Genomic DNA, 20,184 nt, shown 5'->3' with positions numbered 1-20,184 from the left:
GCCGGGCTCCCTTAATATTTTCCTTTGTTAAGGGATGTATCCTTAGGCCATTCACTTTTAGCTGGGCAGGGGCTGTGTGAGCTGTGGGCTCCAGCGCCCAGCTCTCCTAGCTATGAGGTAAATATCCCTTGGTGGGATGGAAAGCAGTCCTAGAAGGAGGATAAGGTGCCCGGGACTCATGTGAGCCCAGTTTCACTCAGGTTTGAAGGTCCCAGTTGATGAATAGGGGGCCCACATCCTGTCACAAAGCTGGAGACAGGCCAACTATTCAAGATGATAGGAGCTCTGTCCAAACACATAAACACAGATTTTGTCCTCAGGGTTTAAAAGATGGACGCTTAAGTAGAGAGTTGCGAAGAGTCTAAAAACCCAACAGATAATATATGTTGCAGACAGGGGCATTAATGGAGCCAAAGGCGTCGTTTAGACTCAGGTAAGGCCAGAAAGGTCAGATTCGGCCTCTAGATGGGCAATCCTCATGGAGCTAGATCCTTCTCGGCCCATGCCAGCTTCCTAGGATGGAGTTAGGAACTCAGAGAACTCTTCTGAGAAAATGATTTTAAAAATCAAAGACATATTCAGCCATAAAAAGGAATGAAGTTCTGAAATATTATGCAATGCGAAATGAAGCCAGACACAAAAGGACAAATACCATGCTATCCTATGAAATCTCCAGAACAGGTAAATGCAGAGACAGAAGGTAGATTAGAGTTTACCAGGGACTAGGGGCAGAGGGGAATAGGGAGTTATTACTTAATGACTACAGAACTTCTGTTTGTGGTAATGAAAAAATTTGGAAATAAATAGTAGTAATGGCTGAAAAAGGAAAACAAAAAAAGCTGCTTTATGGAAAAAATAATAATAAAAAAGGAAATATATACCTTATCTTTATTATGACTACGTAGATCAAGTGCCCTCAAGTTAAATGCTCCATAGGGTTTTCTTGGCTGCAATTTTTTTTTTTTTTTTTAAATAACAATAAGCGTTTCTTTTTTTTTTTTTTCATATTGCCACTGGTTTTTTTTTTTTTTTTTTTTTTATTGTGTTTTAGGTGAAAGTTTACAGCAAAAATTAGTTTCTCATTAAAAAAACTTACACACAAATTGTGTTGTGACATTGGTCGCAGTCCTCACATGTGTCGGCACCCTTCTGCTTTCCCTTTCCACCCTGGGGTCTTTGCTTTTTGGGCAGGTGTTGCCATTTAGTCTCTTATACTTGACTGAACCAAGAAGCACATTCCTCACCTGTGTAGTTGTTTGTTCCATAGGCCTGTCTAATCTTTGGCTGAAATGTGGACATTGGGAGTGGCTTCAGTTCTGAGTTAGCAGGGCGTCCAGGGGCCATAGTCTCAGGGGTTCCTCCAGTCTCTGTCAGACCAGTAAGTCTGGTCTTTTCCTGTGAATTTGAATTTTGTTCTACATTTCTCCCCTGCTCTGTCCGGCACCCTCTATTGTGACCCTGGTCAGAGCAGTCTATGGTGGTAAGGGGGCACCATCTAGTTGTTCTGGGTTCAGGCTGGTGCAGTCTGTGGTTTGTGTGGTCCATTGGTCCTTTGGATTAATGTTTCCCTTGTGTCTTTGATTTTCTTCATTCTCCTTTGCTCCGAACATGCTGGGACCAATAGATGTAGCTTAGATGGTTGCTCGAAAGCTTTTAAGACCCCAGACACTACTCACCAAAGTAGGATGTAGAACATTTTCTTTACGAACTATATTATGCCAATTGACCTAGATGTCCCCTGAGACCAGGTCCCTACCCCTCAGCCCCAGTAACTTGGTCCTTCAAGGTGGTTTGGATGTGTTTAGGAAACTTCTATGGCTTTGCCTTGGTCAAATTGTGTTGTCTTTCCCTTCACCAAAGTTAACACTTGTCTACTTTCTAGTTAGTGATTTCCCCTCTTCGCCCCTCCTCTCCCTCGTAACCATCAAAGCTTGTTTCTTTCTGTGTGCAAATCTTTTCTTGGGTTTTTATAATAGTGGTCTCCTACAATGTTTGTCCTTTTGTGGTTGACTTATTTCATTCAGCACAATGCCCTCTAGATTCATCAATGTTGTGAGATGTTTCCCAGATTCATCATTTTTCTTATCGTTGCATAGTATTCCATAGTACCATAGTTTGTTTATCCATTCAAGTGTTGATGGCACTTAGGTTGTTTCTATCTTTTTGCTATCATGAATAATGCTGCAGTGAACATGGGCGTGCATATGTCTAGTCATGTGACGGCTCTTATTTCTCTAGGATATATTCCTAGGAGTGGAATTGCTAGATCATATGGTATTTCTATTTCTAGCTTTCTAAGGGGGCGCCACATCATTTTCCATAGTGGTTGTACCATTTTACTTTCCCACCAGTACTGCATAACAGTTCGAATCTCCCCACAACCTCTTCAACATTTGTTATTTTCTGTTTTTTTGATTCGTGCCAGTAATGTTGGGGTGATATGGTATCTCAACGTAGTTTTGATTTGCATTTCTCTAATGGCTAACGACCTCAAGCATTTCCTCATATGTCTGTTAGCTGCCTGAATGTCTTCTTTGGTGAAGTGTCTGTTTATATCCTTTGCCCATTTTTTAATTGGATTGTCTTTTTGTTACTGAGGTGTTGAAATAGTCTACAGATTTTAGAGATTAGAACTTTGTTGGGTATGTTGTAGCCAAAAATTTTTTCCCAATCTGTAGGTTCTCTTTTTACCTTTTTTGTGCAGTCTTTTGATGAACGTGTTTAATTTTTAGGATTTCCCAGTTATCTAGCTTATCTCCTGGTGGTTGTGCATTCTTGGTCATGGTTTGTATTGTATTATGCCACGTATTAGGGCCCCTAGCCTTGTCCCTATTTTTTTTTTTAATAATTTTCATTGAGCTTTAAGTGAACGTTTACAAATCAAGTCAGTCTGTCACATATAAGCTTATATACACCTTACTCCATACTCCCACTTACTCTCCCCCTAATGAGTCAGCCCTTTCAATCCCTCCTTTCGTGACAATTTTGCCAGTTTCTAACCCTCTCTACCATCCTATCTCCCCTCCAGACAGGAGATGCCAACACAGTCTCAATTGTCCCCCTGATACAAGTAGCTCACTCTTCATCAGCATCTCTCTCCAACCCATTGTCCAGTCCCTTCCATGTCTGATGAGTTGTCTTCGGGAATGGTCCCTGTCCTGGGCCAACAGAAGGTTTGGGGACTATGACCGCCGGGATTCCTCTAGTCTCAGTCAGACCATTAAGTCTGGTCTTTTTATGAGAATTTAGGGTCTGCATCCCACTGTTCTCCTGCTCCCTCAGGGGTTCTCTGTTGTGCTCCCTGTCAGGGCAGTCAACGGTTGTGGCCGGGCACCATCTCTTCTTCTGGTCTCAGGATGATGTAAGTCTCTGGTTCATGTGGCCCTTTCTGTCTCTTGGGCTCATAGTTATTGTGTGACCTTGGTGTTCTTCATTCTCCTTTGATCCAGGTGGGTTAAGGCCAATCAATGCATCTTAGATGGCTGCTTGTTAGCATTTAAGACCCCAGATGCCACATTTCAAAGTGGGATGCAGAATGTTTTCATAATAGAATTATTTTGCCAAATGATTGTCCCTATTTTTTCTTCCATGATCTTTGTCATTTTAGATTTTACATTTAGGCCTTTGATCCATTTTGAGTTAGTTTTTGTGTATGCTGTGAGGTATGAGTCTTGTTTCATTTTTTTTTACAAATGGACATCCAGTTTGCCAGAGCCATTTGTTAAAAAGACTGCCTTTCCCCCATTTAATGGACTTTGGTCCTTTGTCAAAGATCAGCTACCGTAGGTGGATGGGTTTAAGTCTGGGTTCTCTGTTCTGTTCCATTGGTCTATGTGTCTGTCATTGTACCAGTACCAGACTGTTTTGACTACTGTGGCACTATAGTAGGTTCTGAGGTCAGGTAGTGTGAGGACTCCTCATTTGTTCTTTTTTTTCAATAATGCTTCCTTTATCTGGGGTCTCTTTCCTTTCCTTATAAATTTGGTGATTATTTTTTCCATCTCATTAAAGAATGATGTTGGTATTTGCACTGGGCTTGGGTAGAACTGACATTTTCAAAATGTTGAGTCTTCTATCCATGAGCATAGTATGTTTTTCCATTTATGTAAGTCTCTTTTGGTTTCTTGAGGTAATACTTTGTAGTTTTCTTTGTATAGGTCTTTAACTTCCCTGGTTAGGTTTATTCCTAAGTATTTTTGTCTTTTTAGGGGCTCTTATAAATGATATTGCTTTCCTGATTTCCTTTTTGAAGTTCTCTTCTTTGTTGTATGGGAATCCAACTGATTTTTGCATTTTGATTTTGTGTCCTACTACTCTCCTAAATCTTTCTATTAGTTCCAGTACTTTTCTTGTGGAGTCTTTTGGGTGCTCTATGTATAGGATCATATCATCTGTGAATAAGAATAGTTTTACTTCTTCTTTTCCAATCTGAATGCACCTTATTTCTTTTTGTTGCCGTATTGCTCTAGCTAGGACTGCCAGCACAGGAAGGAGTGGTGGTAAAGGGCATTTTTGTCTTTTTCTTGTTCTCAGGTAGAATGCTTTCAGCCTCTCTCTTTTGAGAACGATGTTGGCTCTTGGTTTTGTATAAAAAGACCAAAACCAAACCCAGTGCCATCGAGTCTATTCTGATTCATAGTGACCCTATAGGACAGAGCAGAACTGCCCCATAGAGTTTCCAAGGAGCGCCCGGCGGATTCGAACTGCTGACGCTTTGACTGGCAGCCGTAGCACTTAACCACTACGCCACCAGTGTCTCCTGGTTTTGTATAGATGCCCTTTATTATGTTGAGGAATATCCCTTCTATACCTATTTTAATGAGAGCTTTTATTAAGAATGGGTGTTGGTCTTTATCAAACGCCTTTTCTGTGTCGATTGAGATCATGTGATTTTTTTGTTGTTGTTGTTGTTCTATTTATGTGTTAGATTACCTTGATCAGTTTTCTAATGTTGAGACTTCCTGGTATGAATCCCACTTGGTCATGGTGTATTATTTTTTTCTTATGATGCTGAATTCTATTGGCTAGAATTTTATTGAGAATTTTTGCATCTATATTCATAAGAGATATTGGTCAGTAATTTTCTTTTTTTGTTTGTTATTGGGGTTATGCTGGCTTCATTGAATGAATTTGGAAGTATTCTTTTTTCTAAGCTCTGAAATAGTTTGAGTAGTACTATTGTGAGCTCTTCTCTGAATGTTTGGTAGGATTCTCCAGTGAAGCTGTCCGGGCCAGGGGTTTTCTGTTGTTGTTGTTTTTGGGAACTTTTTAAATTACCTCTTCAGTCTCTTCTTTTGTTATGGATCTGTTTAGATTTTCTATCTCAGTTTATGTTAGTTTAGGTAGGTAGTGTGTTTCTAGAAATTTATCCATTTCTTCTAAGTTCTCAAATTTGTTGAAGTACTTTTTTTCATAGTATTCTGTGATGATCCTTTTTATTTCAGTTAAATCGGTTGTAGTGTCCGCCATCTCATTTCTTATTTGGGTTATTTGCTTTCTCTCCTATTTTTCTTTTGTCAGTTTGGACAATGGTTTGGCAATTTTGTTGATCTTTTCAAAGAACCGATTTTTGGTCTTATTGATTCTCTCAATTGTTTCCTCTGTCTCATTTATTTTTGCTCTAGTGTTTATTATTTCCTGTCTTCTGGTGGTTGTGGGCTACTTTTGCTATTCTCTGTTTGTACAAATTGTAGGGCTAATGTTTTGATTTTGGTCTGTTCCTTTTTTTTTTTTTGATGTGTCTGTTTATTGCTATAAATTGACCTCTGAGCACTGCCTTTGCTGCATCTCAAAGGTTTTGGTATAATGTGCGTTCATTCGTATTTGATTCTAGGAGCTTTTTGATTCCCTCTTTGATTTCTTCTTTACCCAGTTGTTTTAAAGCAAGATGTTATTCAGTTTCCATGTATTTGATTTTTTTCCTTGCTTTTTCTGTTATTGATTTATACTTTCATGGCATTGTGATCAGAGAGAATGCTTTGTATTATTTCAATGTTTTGGATTTTATAGAGGGTTGCTTTGTGGCCTAAAAGGTGGTCTATTATTCTGAAGAATGTTCCATGTGCATTGAAAAAGAATGTACTTTGCTACTCTTGGGTGGAGTGTTCTCTATATGGGTATGAGGTGAACTTGGTTGATTTTGTGCTTTAAATCTTCTGTATCTTTATTGAGTTTCTTTCTAGATGTTCTGTCCTTTACTGGGAGTGGTGTGTTGAAGTCTTCTACTATTGTCGTGGAACTGCCTCTTTCTATTTTCAGTCCTGTTAGAGTTTGTTTTATGTATTTTGAAGCCCTGTCATTGGGTCCATAGATATATATTAAGGTTATGTCTTTTTTTTTTTTACTTCTTAGTAAATTATTCCTTAAATCATTATATAATGTCTTTCCTTGCCTTTTATGGTTATTTTGCCTTAAATTCTATTTTATCTGAAATTAGTGTTGCTACTCCTGCCCTTTTTTGGTTACTGTTTACTAGATATATTTTTTCCGTCCTTTGTTTTTAATATATTTATGTCTTTCTGTCTGAGGTGTGTCTCTTGTAGACAGCATATTGATGGGTCTTGCTTTTTTATCCATTCTGCCACTCTCTGTCTCTTTACAGATGCATTTGAACCATTTATATTCAGTGTGATTATTGGAAGGTATGAGTTTATTGTTGCCATATTGTTATGCTTTTTTTTTTTTTTGTGGTGCTGACTTTTTTTGTTCCTTTTATATTCCTGTGGTGACTTCCTTTTGTTTGTGGATTTTCTTTCATTATTATAGATTTCATGTTTACTAAGTCTTTATGTTTTTCTTCTTTTTTATTTTAATAGTAGGTTTGTTAACTTTTTGTGGTTACCTTGATGTTTACTTTATATTCCTAAGTTTGAACCAGTCTTTTATTAATTGATATTGCCTTGACTTCCTCTCTATTTGAAAGTTGTATAGCTACACTGTTTATTCCCCCGTTTATTCTTTGGCATTGTTATCATTTTCAGATTGACATCTCTGTTTCCTTGTTTTAAGTCTTTTATCTTTGTTTTGTTATCGAGAGTTCTTTACCGATGTTGGTATCTGGCTGATGCTGTCCTGTGTCCTAGTCTCTGATTGTGGTCTGATGTTGTTGGCTCTCTAAGCAAAGCACTTCCTTTAATATTTCTTGTACACTTGGTTTGATTTTCACAAATTCTGTTAATTTCTGCTTATCTGGAAGTGTCCTAATTTCTCCATTGTATTTAAGAGAGTGTTTTGCAGGATATATTATTCTTAGTTGGCAGTTTTTTCTTTCAAGGTTTTATATGTGTCATCCGATTTCCTTCCTGCATAGTTTCTGCTGAGAAATCAGAGCAAGAAATTTATTGTTTCTCCTTTGTAACCGACTTTTCGCTTTTCTCAAGCTGCTCTCAAGATTCTTTCTTTGTCTTTGGTTTTGGCAAGTGTGATTATAATATGTCTTGGTGACTTTCTTTTGGAGTCTATCCTGTATGGGGTTCATTGAGCTTCTTGGATGGTCAGCTTTTTGTCTTTCATGATATTTGTGAAGTGTTCTGCCAGAAAATCTTCAACTATCTTCTCTGTGTTTTCCGTTTTCTCCCTCTGTTCTGGAACACCAGTCACACACAGATTTTTGCTCTTGATTGTGTCCCACATAATTTTTAGGTTTTCTTCATTCTCATTGTTTCAAATTTGCTTGTAAGAGCTTCTATTGAGTTGTCCGTTTCTGAAATTTTGTTGTTTATCATTTGGGTTTCTAGTTGCTGTTTTTGTATGAGTTCTAATTGTTTATTTATTTTGACTTTGTTCTTGTATTATTTTCCTAAACTCTTCTGTTGCTTTGTCTGTGTTTTCCTTGATTTTGGCTATGTTCTCATTGGTTCTGTCTGTGTTCTCCATAATTTTGTCTTTTTTTCTTGGTTTTGTCTGCGTTTTCCTTGATCTCTTTCCTAATCTCTTTGAGATCCCTAAATATTAGTCTTTTGAATTCCATATCAGATAGTTACACTGACTTTTCTTCTTCCAGTAGGTCATATGATTCTTCATTCTGGCCACTTGCTGAAGCCATCTTGTCCTGATTTTTTTTTGTATGTTTTGATATTTTCTGTTTTCTTCAAGATGTTAAGGTATTATTTTCTTTATTGATTTATGTTCATTTGTTTCATCCTGCTTTTTTGTTTTGTTTTGATATGTGAGGGCAGGCAGGCCAGGCATACTTTGCTGCTTGCTTATCTGTGGGCATGATAGCTCTCACCACCTTATGTGGGTGGGCAGAACAGTAGTGGGCTGGGTGAGCCTGCTTCAGTTTACACTTGTTGGTGAGGTGGCTGAGGGTGTACTGGGTAGGTGCTGGCTGCCTCCTGATGTTGGTTTGATAGTGTGAGAGTGTTCACGGCTCCTTTTCAGATAGGTGGAGGTGTCAGATGGGGAGTGATACAGGCTTGCTTACCTCTTTTCAGCAGCTGGTAGAGTGACAGAAGGGGTGGGGCAGTGTGAGTCCAGTGCAGCAGTGGCCCTGAGCATCAGCGGCACTCTATTCACAGTAGCACAGTGGGAGCTGGCTGGAAGAGGGGTGCCATATGAGGCTTGGTCGGTGGGGAGAAAGAAAGGAAAAGAGAAAGAAAGAAAAAAATGTAGCCAGTGGGTAGAGGCACGGCAGAACTAGGGCCTGGCTGGAAAAGGGGGAAGGTAGCATATGGGGTTGGGTGGGAGGTAGAAAGAAAAAGAATAAAATAAGTGGCATAAATGGCAGTATGGTGGGGACCAGTGGGAGGGGACACGGCAGACCCTTGGCAGTGGTGGGCTGGTGTGCAAGTGGCACTCTATCCACAGCAGCATAGTAGGGCCAGTGAGAAGGGGGTGGTGGCCTATGGGGTGAGGTGGCAGGGAGGAGAAAAGAAATAAAATTAAAAAAAGTGGTGGCATGGTTGCAGCTAATGGGTGGGGGTAGGATGGACTGGGGCAGTGTTGGGCTGGAGACTCTCTAGCCAGTGTTGCAGTGAGGGCTGGTGGGAAGAGGGGAAGGTTGTGTACTGGGCTAGGTGGTTGGGAGAAACAAAAGGAAGGAAGAGGGAAAAAAAGAAAAAAGTCGTGGACCAGTGGGTTGGGCCAGTGGGATGGGGAAGTGATGTACCTGGCTAGGTGGGAGGAAGACAGAAAGAAAAAGGAAGAAAAATTGGCAGCATGGTGGGGGCTGCAGTAGGGAAAGGGAGGACCCAGAGCAGCAGTGGGCCAGTGTGCTGGTGGCTCTCTAGTCATGGCAGTGCAGAGGGGTCCAGCAGGAATGGAGGGAGGTGGCATATAGGGCTAGGTGAGAGAAAGAAAGAAAGAGGAAAAAAATGAAAATAAATAAATAAAACTTTCTGCATGGTAGAGGCAGGCGAGTGTGGGTGGGGAAGACCCGAGAGTTGGTGGGAAGGGAGGGGAGGTGGCTTACCAGGCTAGGTTGGGAGGGGAAAGAAAAGAGAAAAAAAATGGTGAGGTGGGTGGAGCTAACAAGTGGGGGTGGGACCGGCCTAGGGCAGCGGCGGGCAGTGGCTCTCTAGCCACAGTGGTGTGGCATGGCCTGGTGGGAGTGGGAGAAGGTGATGTATAGGGCTAGGTGGGAGGTAGAAAGAAAAGGAAGGAAGAAAAGAAAAAGAAAAATAATAATAAAATGAAGTTTAAAAACTGATGGTGCAGTGCAGGCTGGTTAGTGGGGGCAGGGTGACCCAAGGGTTGGTTGGCGGGGGCGGTGACATATGGAGCTAGGTGGGAGGAAGGAAGAAAATAAAGAAGGGAAAGAAAAAAAAGCAAGAAAAAAAATGACAGCACGGTGTGAACCAGGGTAGGGGTGGGATGGACCTGAGTGTCAGAGGGCCAGTGGCTCTCTAGCTATGGCAGTGCAGCGTGGCCCAGCAGGAAGGGGGGCAGGTAGCGTATAGGGCAGAAGGGTGAGGGGTGGGAAGGCATGTTTCTCTGGTAACGGGGTCATCCATCTCCTGTTAAGAGGTTGGTGAAGTTGTTTTCCCATACTCCCTATCTGGGGTCATTGCTGGCTGTGTTCCAAGATGGTGATGCTGTGCCATGTTAGTTGTCAAGGGACCTCCACTCTGTATCTCTCCTCATTCTCTATTTTCCATCAGTTTCTTTTTTCCTTTGGTGTTTGATCTAGTTCTTTATCCTTTTATTTGATGCTTAGGTTTCAAGGATTGACGTTGTATCTGTTTTAGTTTTTCAGTTCTTTGCTGCAGAGGGTCAGCTTGGTTCATCCATCTACAGCACCCGGTTGGCTCTGCTTTCATGGCTGCAATTTTTTTTTTCACCCTTTTTTAAATTCTACTTTAGATGAAGCTTTACAGAGCAAATTGGTGTCTTATTAAACAATTAGTACACATATCATTTTGTGACATTGGCTGCTAACCCCACAACATATCACCACTCTCCCCTTCTTGACCTTGGGCTCCCCATTACCAATTTTCGTGCCCACTTCTGCCCTTCTCGTCCTTGCTTCTGGGCTGGTGTGCCCGTTCAGTCTCATTTTGTTTTATGGGCCTGTCTAATTTTTGGCTGAAGTGCGAACTGCAGGGGTGACTTCAGTAGTGAGTCAAAAGGGTGATCGGTGTCCATACTCTCGAGGTTTCTCCAGTCTCTGTCAGACCAGTAAGACTGGTCTTTTATTGTGAGTTAGGATTTTGTTCTACATTTTTCTCCAGCTGTGTTTGGGACCCACTGTTGTAATTCTTGTCAGAGCAGTCAGTGGTGGTAGCTGGGCACCATCTAGTTTTGCTAGGCTCAGTCTGGTGGAGGCTGTGGTAGTTGTGGTCCATTAGTCCTTTGGACTAATATTTCCCTTGTGTCTTTGGTTTTCTTCATTCTACCTTGCTCCAGATGGGTTGGGACCAGTGGAGTATCTTAGATGGCCACTCATAAGCTTTTAAGACCCCAGATGCTACTCACTGAAGTAGGACGTAGATTGTTTTCTTTATAAAATTTGTTATGTCAGTTGAGCTAGATGTCCTCCAAGGCCATGGTCCCTAGCCTTCAGTCCTGTAATTTGGTCCCTCAGGGAATTTGGATGTGTCTATGAATCTTCCAAGACCTTGCCTTGGTCAAGCTGTGCTGACTTCCCCAGTATTCTGTACTGTCTTACCCTTCACTGAAGTTACTACATATCTATTGTGATTTTTAATTTTTTTAAATAATTTTTATTGTGCTTTAAGTGAAAGTTTACAAATCAAGTCTGTCTCTCACGTATAAACTTATATACACCTTACTACATACTCCCATTTACTCTCCCCCTAATGAGTCAGCCCGTTCCCTCCTTCCAGTCTCTCCTTTCCTAACCATTTTGCCAGTTTCTAACCCCCTCTACCCTCCCATCTCCCCTCCAGACAGGAGATGCCAACATAGTCCCAAGTGTCCTCATGGCGCAAGTAGCTCACTCCTCATCAGCATCTCTCTCCAACCTTGGCTGCAATTTTTATGGAAGCAGATCACCAGGCCTTTCTTCTGTGGTGCTGCTGGGTGAGTTTGAACTGCCCCCCTTTCAGTCAGTAGTCGAGCACTAACCATTTGCACCACCTAGCCACCTTTGCTTTCTTATGCCAACGGGTTAAAAATACCACGTGTCTATGTTGTTGTGAGGATAAGTGAGAAAAGTTGTGTAGAAGCACTTCGAGAATAGCAAAGCACTGGACACACTGAGATGTCAAGGGAAAGAAAGCGTGGCCTTGGGAAGTGGGGGTCAAAAACAGACTCGTCTCTCAGGCATCCAGATTTGGAAGACCAGGCACCTATCTGCTGGCTGTTCTTCCAGGTGAAGCAGGAAGTGAGGTGAGAGGTGAGGAAGCAGGAAAAAGCCGGAGGGGTTCCTCCCAGCCTGCGTCCCACCCATGTCCTATCACACCTTAGGCACCTAGTAGCTACTCAGGGCAAGGGCAAGGGCAAGGGGACGGTCCTTTGGAAAGGCTCATACCCATCTAGTTAGAAGCACTAAACCAGTTGCCACTGAGCTGACTCCAACTCATAGTGACCCCGTGTGTATCAGACCAAAACTGTGCTCCATGAGGCTTTCAGTGGCTGCTTTTTCAGAAGTAGATCACCAGGCCCTTCTTCTAAGGCAGCTCTGGGTGGGCTTGAACTTCCAACTTTCTGATTCATATGCCAGCACTTAGCCATTTGTACCATCCAGGGACTACTTAGTTTGAAGTAGAGAGGAAAAAACAATTAGAGTGTCGATTGTACCTCAGTCCTGTCCCTTTCTTGCCACTTTCCAAACAACAACTTTCAACATTCCTAACACCGATAATTACAACACTACAAGGTATCATTTATTGCATTAAGCAAACCAACGTACACTTGTTTTCTCATTTAAAAGTTTCCAGTGAGTTTTATTTGTATTATTATTCTCATTTTATAGCTGAGGAGACTGAGGCTTGGGGGGAGGTTAATTAATTTGCCCAAGGTCACAGAGCTAACTAGCTAAGCCAGAGTCTCAGCCCAGGTCTATCCTGACCCCCAAACCTTTTCTTCTACCCACTACCCAGCCTTGCTTCTCTGAACCCTAGCGTGGGTTGGAGTAAATTGAGATTCCTGCGTTTGGGTTATATCCTCATAAAATATAACAAAACCAAACCCACTGTGGACGCATATCAACCTCATAGGGTTTCCAAGGGTGTAAATCTCTATGGAAACAGACTGCCACATCTTTCTCCCGCAGAGTCACTGTGATTTTGAACCGCCGACCTTTCAGTTAGCAGTAGATTACTACCAAGGCTCTATTTGTAGAATATAATAGTAATTAAATAATATCCCAGCGTCAGTACCAGATTCAACCAAGCCAGGTATATAAGAGGAGCAGAACCTTGCCTTCCCCTACCCCAGAAACACACCCAGACCTGAATGCTTCCCAAAGAGGCAGCTTTGGGTGATCACTAGGCTTGGGCGGCCATCCTGTACCTGGCCGCCATTCCTTTCCTAGCTCTGCCTCCACTCTGGGGTTATGGTTTCCATCTCTCTGACTCCCACCTGGACTCCTCTGACCCATCTAATCCTTTTGGGTAGATGGCCCAACCAGATGGTCAGCCTGGCTTTCCCTTTCGCTTTTGCCTTTGGCGTCTGCTGCACAGGCCCTGTGCCTCCTTTCCACGCACCGCAGTCCACAGGCAAGGCTGCTTTGCCCCTCAATTTGGCTCACTGCCCCGGGCCACTGCTTGGGAGGGTGGGGGCTGCACAGAGGCCCACCTTCCCAGCTGCTTGCTCCTGGAGTGGAGGCATTGACCTCAGCTCCACATTCTCCTCACCTTTCACTCGTTCTCGAGTTTCTTACTGATCCGGCTGGAGTGGTGTTTTCTCCTCCTAATGGTGGCACCACAAAGCCAGCCACAAGCAAATCAGCTCCACTAATTAACCACAGTTAATGAATCATCATGGTTGGCAATTCCCAATGTGGAAGAGTGAGGCGAAATGGAGCGTTGGGTTGATACATAGTCTAGTTAACCAGCTATGACTTTGGGAAAGTTACTTAACCTCTCTGCACTCAGTTTCCTTATCCGTGCAGTGGGGATAAAAGAACCTATCTCATAGAATTGTTGTGATGGTGAAATGAGTTAACATATGCAAAGTGCTTACAGTATGCTTGGCCCAGTATAATCACTATTAGAGTGCTGTTAGCTATTGATATTATTACACTTTACTTCTGTGGGCTGTAATTTGTGGTCACTAAACAATAGATTCACTACCCATCTGCCAGTTGGTTGTACTGTGGTGGCTTGCATGTTGCTGTGATGCTGGAAGCTAAGCCACTGATATTTCAAATACCAGCAGGGTCTCTCATGGTGGACAGCTTTCAGCAGAGCTTCCAGACTAAAACAAACTAGGAAGAAAGGCATGGTGATCTACTTAAAAAAAAAATCCAGTAAAAACCCTATGGATCACAACAGACTATTGTCTGATGTAGCGCTGGAAGATGAGCCCCCTAGGCTGGAAGACACTACTACACAGTGGCTGCAACAATGGACCCAAATATACAGTGAGCATGAAGATGGCGCAGGACTGGCCAGTGTTTCATTCGATCGTACACGGGGTCGCCAAGAGTTGGAGGTGTCTCAGTGGCAACAACAACAACAAGCAATGGATGGCCAGATCCCTGAAGCAAAATAAATGGACTCTATAGTTTCAAACACATTAGTAACCAATCAGGTTCACAGTATGGCACTTGACTCAATTCTCCCCAGCTGACCTAAAATTGTAGTAGACTCGTTGCCGTCTGGTCAATTCTGACTCATAGTGACCCTATGGGACAGAGTAGAACTGCCCCATATGGTCCCCAAGGAGCCGCTGCTGATTAGAACTGCTGACTTTTTGGTAGCAGCCAAACTCTTAACCACTGTGCCAAGGGTCTGAACTACTTATTGTTACCTCCAAAGCTGGGGAAGGCTTTGTGTAACTTTGGAAAAATTACACTATCCTTGAAGCCACCCGTAACAGTCTTATCTGGATTGCCTAATGGATGTCCTGCATTTTCAGGAAACTGTATGGGAATATATGTTAAAAATTAGAATAGTCTCTGCTGACAGCACTCTAGTATGCAGAAAACAAAACGGAAAATTCCAAAGCAGGTGTGCACTGCTATAGGCTAAAGAATGAGCAATGTGTGATGAGTAACTCCTTAAATTTCTTGATATTACCAACAAGAGCTTTGATGCCCAGCTTGGTGACCTGTCTGACCCACTAACTTTTGTCCAGTATCTGAGCGTAGTATCTCTTGTCTTTGCTGGGCTGGCTGCAGACCTGTATGTGGCAAGGGAGATTCCCAGAACCCTGGCCTTCCCGCTCTGGGATTTTTGTAGACGTTCTGAGCTCAGGAAAGAGCTGGATGGAACGGATAGCCAGTGCGTCCTAGTCCTTGCACTTGCAGCCACCGCACTCTGGTTTGCTTAAGCCAGCCACTCCAATGTTGAGGAGCTATCCTGAGAGCTGAGTAAATAAATAGCCCACCGACTGGGAGGACAAGAATCCCTGCTGCTCTGCTCAGTGGAGGGGAAGAGTGACCCCGTTCTCAGCCGTCAGCACCTTCTCTCAGCCTGGGAAAAATTAAGGAGGTGTTTATTGTAAGCATTGCCATTGCTGAGCTGATGTGTGTGTGCACACCAAGACAGTGAGTTCAGTGAGCTGATGTCTGACTTTTGGAGAGCTGTCTGTTTGTGTAAGCCGTGTAGACAAGAGTCACTGTTGCTTCAGTGTTGCATCTGAGTGACTCATTCCCAGCAAGCAGAATGTGGCTCCTTAACTGCATTCTGGTGCGTGAGATGTGAGGACATGCCTGTGTGCATACGTGTGTGTACGTGTGTATGCGTGCACTGTGTGCGTATGTGCACAAACATGTGTGCACTGTGCATTCATTAATGGAGCTGAGGAAACTGAGGACAAGGCTGGGGTTCGAGGTACTCTGTTCTCATGCTTTGTTCCCTCAGCCCCACTTGTGCTTCATTGGCTTTCTTTCACCAATAGGTAAAAATTACCGTGTATCTATGCTGTGGTGAAGATAAGGAGAAAAAGCTGGGTAGAAGCCCTCTGAGAAGTGTAAGTCCCGACGCATTAAGAAGGTAAGGATGTCAAGTACAGTATTTGGCAGCAGGGTCAGTAATGGACCCACCTCTAGGAATCCAGACTTGTAAGACCAGCTACCTAACAACAGAGGTTTTTCTCTGAGAAACATTTAAGTGGAATTTGTGGTCTTTGGAAAAATGGGAAGGAGCCCTTGGGTGGTGCATATGGCTATCACTCTTGGCTGCTAATGGAAAGATTGGAGGTTCGAGTCCAACCACAAGCACCTCAGAAGAAAAGTCTGTCAATCTATTTCCAACAAGTCAGCCCTTGAGAAACCTGTGGAGCACAGTTTTATCCTGACACACTTGGGGTCGCCATGGATCAGAACGGACTCGACAGCAACGGGTTTATTTTGGGGGGAACGTGGGAGACAACTTTGGCCACATGCTCACTGCCGCTCTCCATAATTGCAAAAGGTTGGGGGCCCCTCTCAACAGAAGTATGAAGTCGAGCAACCCCTTTTTTGCAATCATCTTTTTCCTCTACGGTGTTCTGCTCCCGTATCAGGTACTCGGCGCTCTAATTTTCTTCCTTTTTTCCTCCCATTAAGCCCTTCTCTTCAGAAGAGTTTGATGAGCTAATTTCCCCTATGATGCCAATTACTGATAAGGCTTCAAGTGTTAGTCTCCTCTCGGAGATAATGGCATCTTAAGGATGGAAGAAAGAAACAGGATTTTAAGTTTGGAATTTCAGGCATCAGTGAGCTAGGAGGGAAAGTAGGGTTTTTGAATACACACACACACACACACACACACCATGCCCTGAACACTGCAGTCACGTATTGTATGCAAATCTATACCACTTTCTAGAAGGGCAATGCTGGTGGCTCTTCTCACTGGAAGAAAAAGATCGAAGAAGTTGTCCAAACTCCTTTGTTCCTTCATTCATTGCCGGTGGTTACTGAGCACCTAGCTCTTGACAGGCACTGTCATTTACACTTCCTCTGCTCTCTGGCTGAACTGTAGTCTTGTCAAGGTCTATTTTAAACATGGCAGCTCCTCACCTCGGGGCTTAACTGGGCTGAAGGGTAGGGAGGCTCATTCTGGAAGGCAGCCCCAGCGTGAGTCTGTCTGGAGGGAGGACGTGACCCTCTGTGTGTCAGCGCACACAGACCTGAGGCTGGCCAGGCCCTGTCTGGTGTACTGCCTGTCATCTACTGGGCAGACTCCCCTTTCTGGCTTTGGCTGGCCCTCCTCCTTGTTTCGGTGCCGGAGGTTACTGGGGTAATTTAGCCCACCCTCCTGACACTGTAGCCCCTACGGCCCTCAACTTTTGAGTCAGAGAGAAGCTAGTCAAGCTCTGAGCTGGTGTCCGATTCCACAGCTTTGGTTGTAGGGCTGTCTATTTGCTCTGTTAAGGGACTCTCACCCCAATTGTGTGGTGAGTGAAAACATCCCACTCCTCCCCCCGCTCTTTGTGCGAGCCTGCCAGGATTCCTGTCTGAATTCCTCTTCATTAAGGAGCGATGGGCTCTTTACCCGGAAGTTCCTGAGAGCCCATTTCAGTTGGTAATGATTGTTTTTGCAGGCGGGACCCCGATGGTTTTTCCTCTTCTGTTTCCATACTATGCACCGAAACCCGCACTTCATTGGAAGCAGATGGTGGAAGCCTCCCCTGGGCGTGCAGGGCAGACGCCAGGCTTTGATGCCTCTGCTCAGTCTGTCTGCCTGGTGGGCAGCCCTGGCACCAGCGCGGCCAGCATGCTGCGGGTTGGCGGGCTCGGGGCGGGAGGGCGAGAAGCAGGGCAGAAACAGCGAAGTCTGGATAGGCTGGGCTAGAGGGAAACAGACACCGGGAGGTGGGGGTGCGGAGAGGGTGGGTCGCAATGAAAAGAAAAGGAAAGAAAGAGGCCAAGAGCAGAGGTGCAATCAGGGCTTACCAGGTCTCTTATTACCGTGTCCTGGGTCTCACAGTGTCAGAATATTTGGGAAAATGCATGCATCAGGCAGCTGCCCCTCCAAAGGAAATGAATTTTAAAGCCTCAGCTACAAAGACCCCGGCCTGACCCGCCCGTGCGTCTGCCTCTGTGCAATGTAATGAAAAACATATTCTCCACCATATTTTTCCCCAGAACATAAGCCCTGTTTCCCTATCACCCCCAAAGGCAAAATGAAGGCTTCCTCTTTCCCATGCTTCTCAAGAGAAAACTGTCACCACCAAAGCCCAGCGTGGGCAGCAGGAAGTCCCACCAAGAACCCCAGGACCCCAGGCCAGTTCTGTTTTCTCCAAAGGCTACCATGCATCGACCCAACAACCCCCTCAATGCTGAGGTCCCCCGAAGCAGACCTACCCTGGGCTCCTGCAGTAGACCCTCGGTGCCTGTTGCTCATGAGAAGCCAGGAGCACTATGGACATGCTGGGCACTCCGGCTGGAGAGTGGCCAAAACTCCATTCACCCAAGTAGCAGAGGAATGTGCATGGCACCTGCCCTGATCCTGAACTTCAGCACAACTGTTCTACTGCTGAGAGACATCTCCTCATCCTGTTCCCTGGCCCTGCCACCAAGCAGTGAAGGACCATTATGATGTCCTTTAGTCCAGGTGCACCTGTACTGGGGGCTTCAGCTTGAGCCTACACGGAGGTTTAGACCTGTGCAGGATGGTTTGTTAAGGTGAGTGGCCCCAAAATCATTTTATCAGCGACCAAACCTCCTCCAGGAGCAAATCTGTGCTCTGACAAACATGGAGTCTCCGTGAGTCAAAACGGACTAGATGGCAACTGGTTTGGTTTTTCTTTTTGAGGTGTCTCCTGGGAGAAAGCTCATCCTAGGGGAAGAGGGAGCCTGGCTTGACAAGCCTGACTTGGTGACAAAGAGAAGGGGAAGGGGGATGGTGATGTGAGATGTGAGGGACGACGATCTGGGTTTAGTGTCTGGTTTGTCAGCAGACTTGCCTCTGAGCACAGCTCCCTGTAGGCTCATAGCTGAATCCTCTCAGGAGAAAGGGCTGTAAGAAAACATGGCGCTAACTGTTGCATGCAAGCTGCATAGCGTGGGCCCTTCTAATGGGGTTTAACATGAGGGGGGAGAGATGTTCTCCCCAACCTAGTGGCAGAACAAGAGAAACACTTGCATCTCAATAGCTCCAGTGCATTGGCAGGTAGGAAACTCTGGGGTGCCCCAGAAATGCAGATTGCCAGTGGAAAGTGGGGGGGGGGGGGAAGGGGAGGAGTAGGTCTGAAGCAGCAAAAGAGAAACCAGCTGCAAGTCAGGAGAACATGGGACACGTGGATGGGGAAGCAACACGTTCTCAGGCTTCTCCTACGCTGCTTGTGGGAGTTTGGGAAAAACAGGAGATTTGCAAGATGGCTCTGAAAATACTAGAAGACATTCTAGCATAGGTCCCAAAGTCACCCCAGAGTTAATTCTCTCTCCTTCAGGCAACATGGCAGGGACCAATTCCTTCTGAGTGAGTAGGTGCAGTATGATGATAGCGGAGAGTTAACATACACACAGCATTCGTTTCTCTTAAGCACAAACGTTTCACTTTTTAGACCATCTTGGATAGTATTCACATATAAAAAATACATTCTGTTACGTTAAAATAAAGTTAGAAATCTGGTTTAATTCCACCCACTTCAGGAAATCCAATCTGAGAGCCGAAACTCCATCCTTGGAATGGCTGAACATTCAGAGACCAAAGAATACCCAGCTTCAGAGAAGAGAGCTTGAAGCTGCTGAGGAAGTCTGAGCAGAAGGAGTTATTCGTGAGCAAGACAGAGAAAGAAAAATGGAGGGCCTGGAAGAGTTGTGTGACCGGAGGACCCAAAACTCATTGCTACTCTCAAATGTTGAGGTTGCATCTGGGGTTTACAAATTTCACAACAAGTTGTAGTTTTTTTCTTTAGCTGGACTGGTCCCCCCTCTTCTGAAGTCCTCACCTACTTTTTGCCCACCATATTGATTTGGTGCTTCATGTGTTGTTAAGAATTTCTTTTTTGCCTCCTGAGTATCATAAGTATCCTCGCGTAGGGACGTAACTGAAACAACCCTTTGTCCTTCCCATGGAACCACAGACTGCATGAGGGGCATTCCCAGGCTCTTCAACTGGGGTGTTATTGGCTGAGGGCTGTTGTAAACACCTTGTTATGGATTGAATTGTGTCCCACCCAAAATGTGTGTTAACTTGGCTAGGCCATGATTCCCAGTATTGTGTGGTTGTCCTCCATGTGTTGATCTGATGTAATTTTCCTGTGTGTTGTAAATCCTAACCTCTATAATGTTAATGAGGCAGGATTAGAGGCAGTTATGTTAACAAAGTAGGACACGATCTACAGGATTAGGTTGTATCTTGAGTCAATCTCTTTTGAGATATAAAAGAGAGAAGCGAGCAAGAAGAACCAGGAACTAGACACTTCCTTTGGACCCAGGGTCCCTGGGCTGAGAAACTCCTAGACCAGGGGAAAGATTGATGACAAGGACCTTATCCCAGAGCAGAGAGAGAAAGAAAGCCTTCCCCTGGAGTTGGCACCCTGAATTCAGACTTCTAGCCTCCTAAAGTGTGGGAGAATAAATTTCTGTTTGGTAAAGCCATCCACTTGTGGTATTTCTGTCATAATAACACTAGATAACTAAGACACACCTGCTCAGGGTGTCCCCCACCACGGAAGATCACTTAT

The 20,184-nt window shown here is 44.1% G+C and overlaps 1 long non-coding RNA gene across 1 annotated transcript; it reads left to right on the top strand.

The window, feature by feature from the left end:
* The first annotated feature begins 15,026 nt into the window (after nucleotides 1–15,026).
* On the top strand, nucleotides 15,027–19,482 carry LOC126076571 (uncharacterized). The gene is made up of 3 exons (XR_007517511.1): nucleotides 15,027–15,068; nucleotides 15,469–15,563; nucleotides 19,148–19,482. It is a non-coding gene; the product is annotated as an uncharacterized LOC126076571 (long non-coding RNA).
* The last annotated feature ends 702 nt before the right edge of the window (nucleotides 19,483–20,184 follow it).

This window comes from Elephas maximus, chromosome 4, assembly GCF_024166365.1.
Source record: "Elephas maximus indicus isolate mEleMax1 chromosome 4, mEleMax1 primary haplotype, whole genome shotgun sequence".
Classification (NCBI taxonomy): domain Eukaryota; kingdom Metazoa; phylum Chordata; class Mammalia; order Proboscidea; family Elephantidae; genus Elephas; species Elephas maximus.
This window is presented reverse-complemented; position numbering and strand designations above follow the sequence as displayed.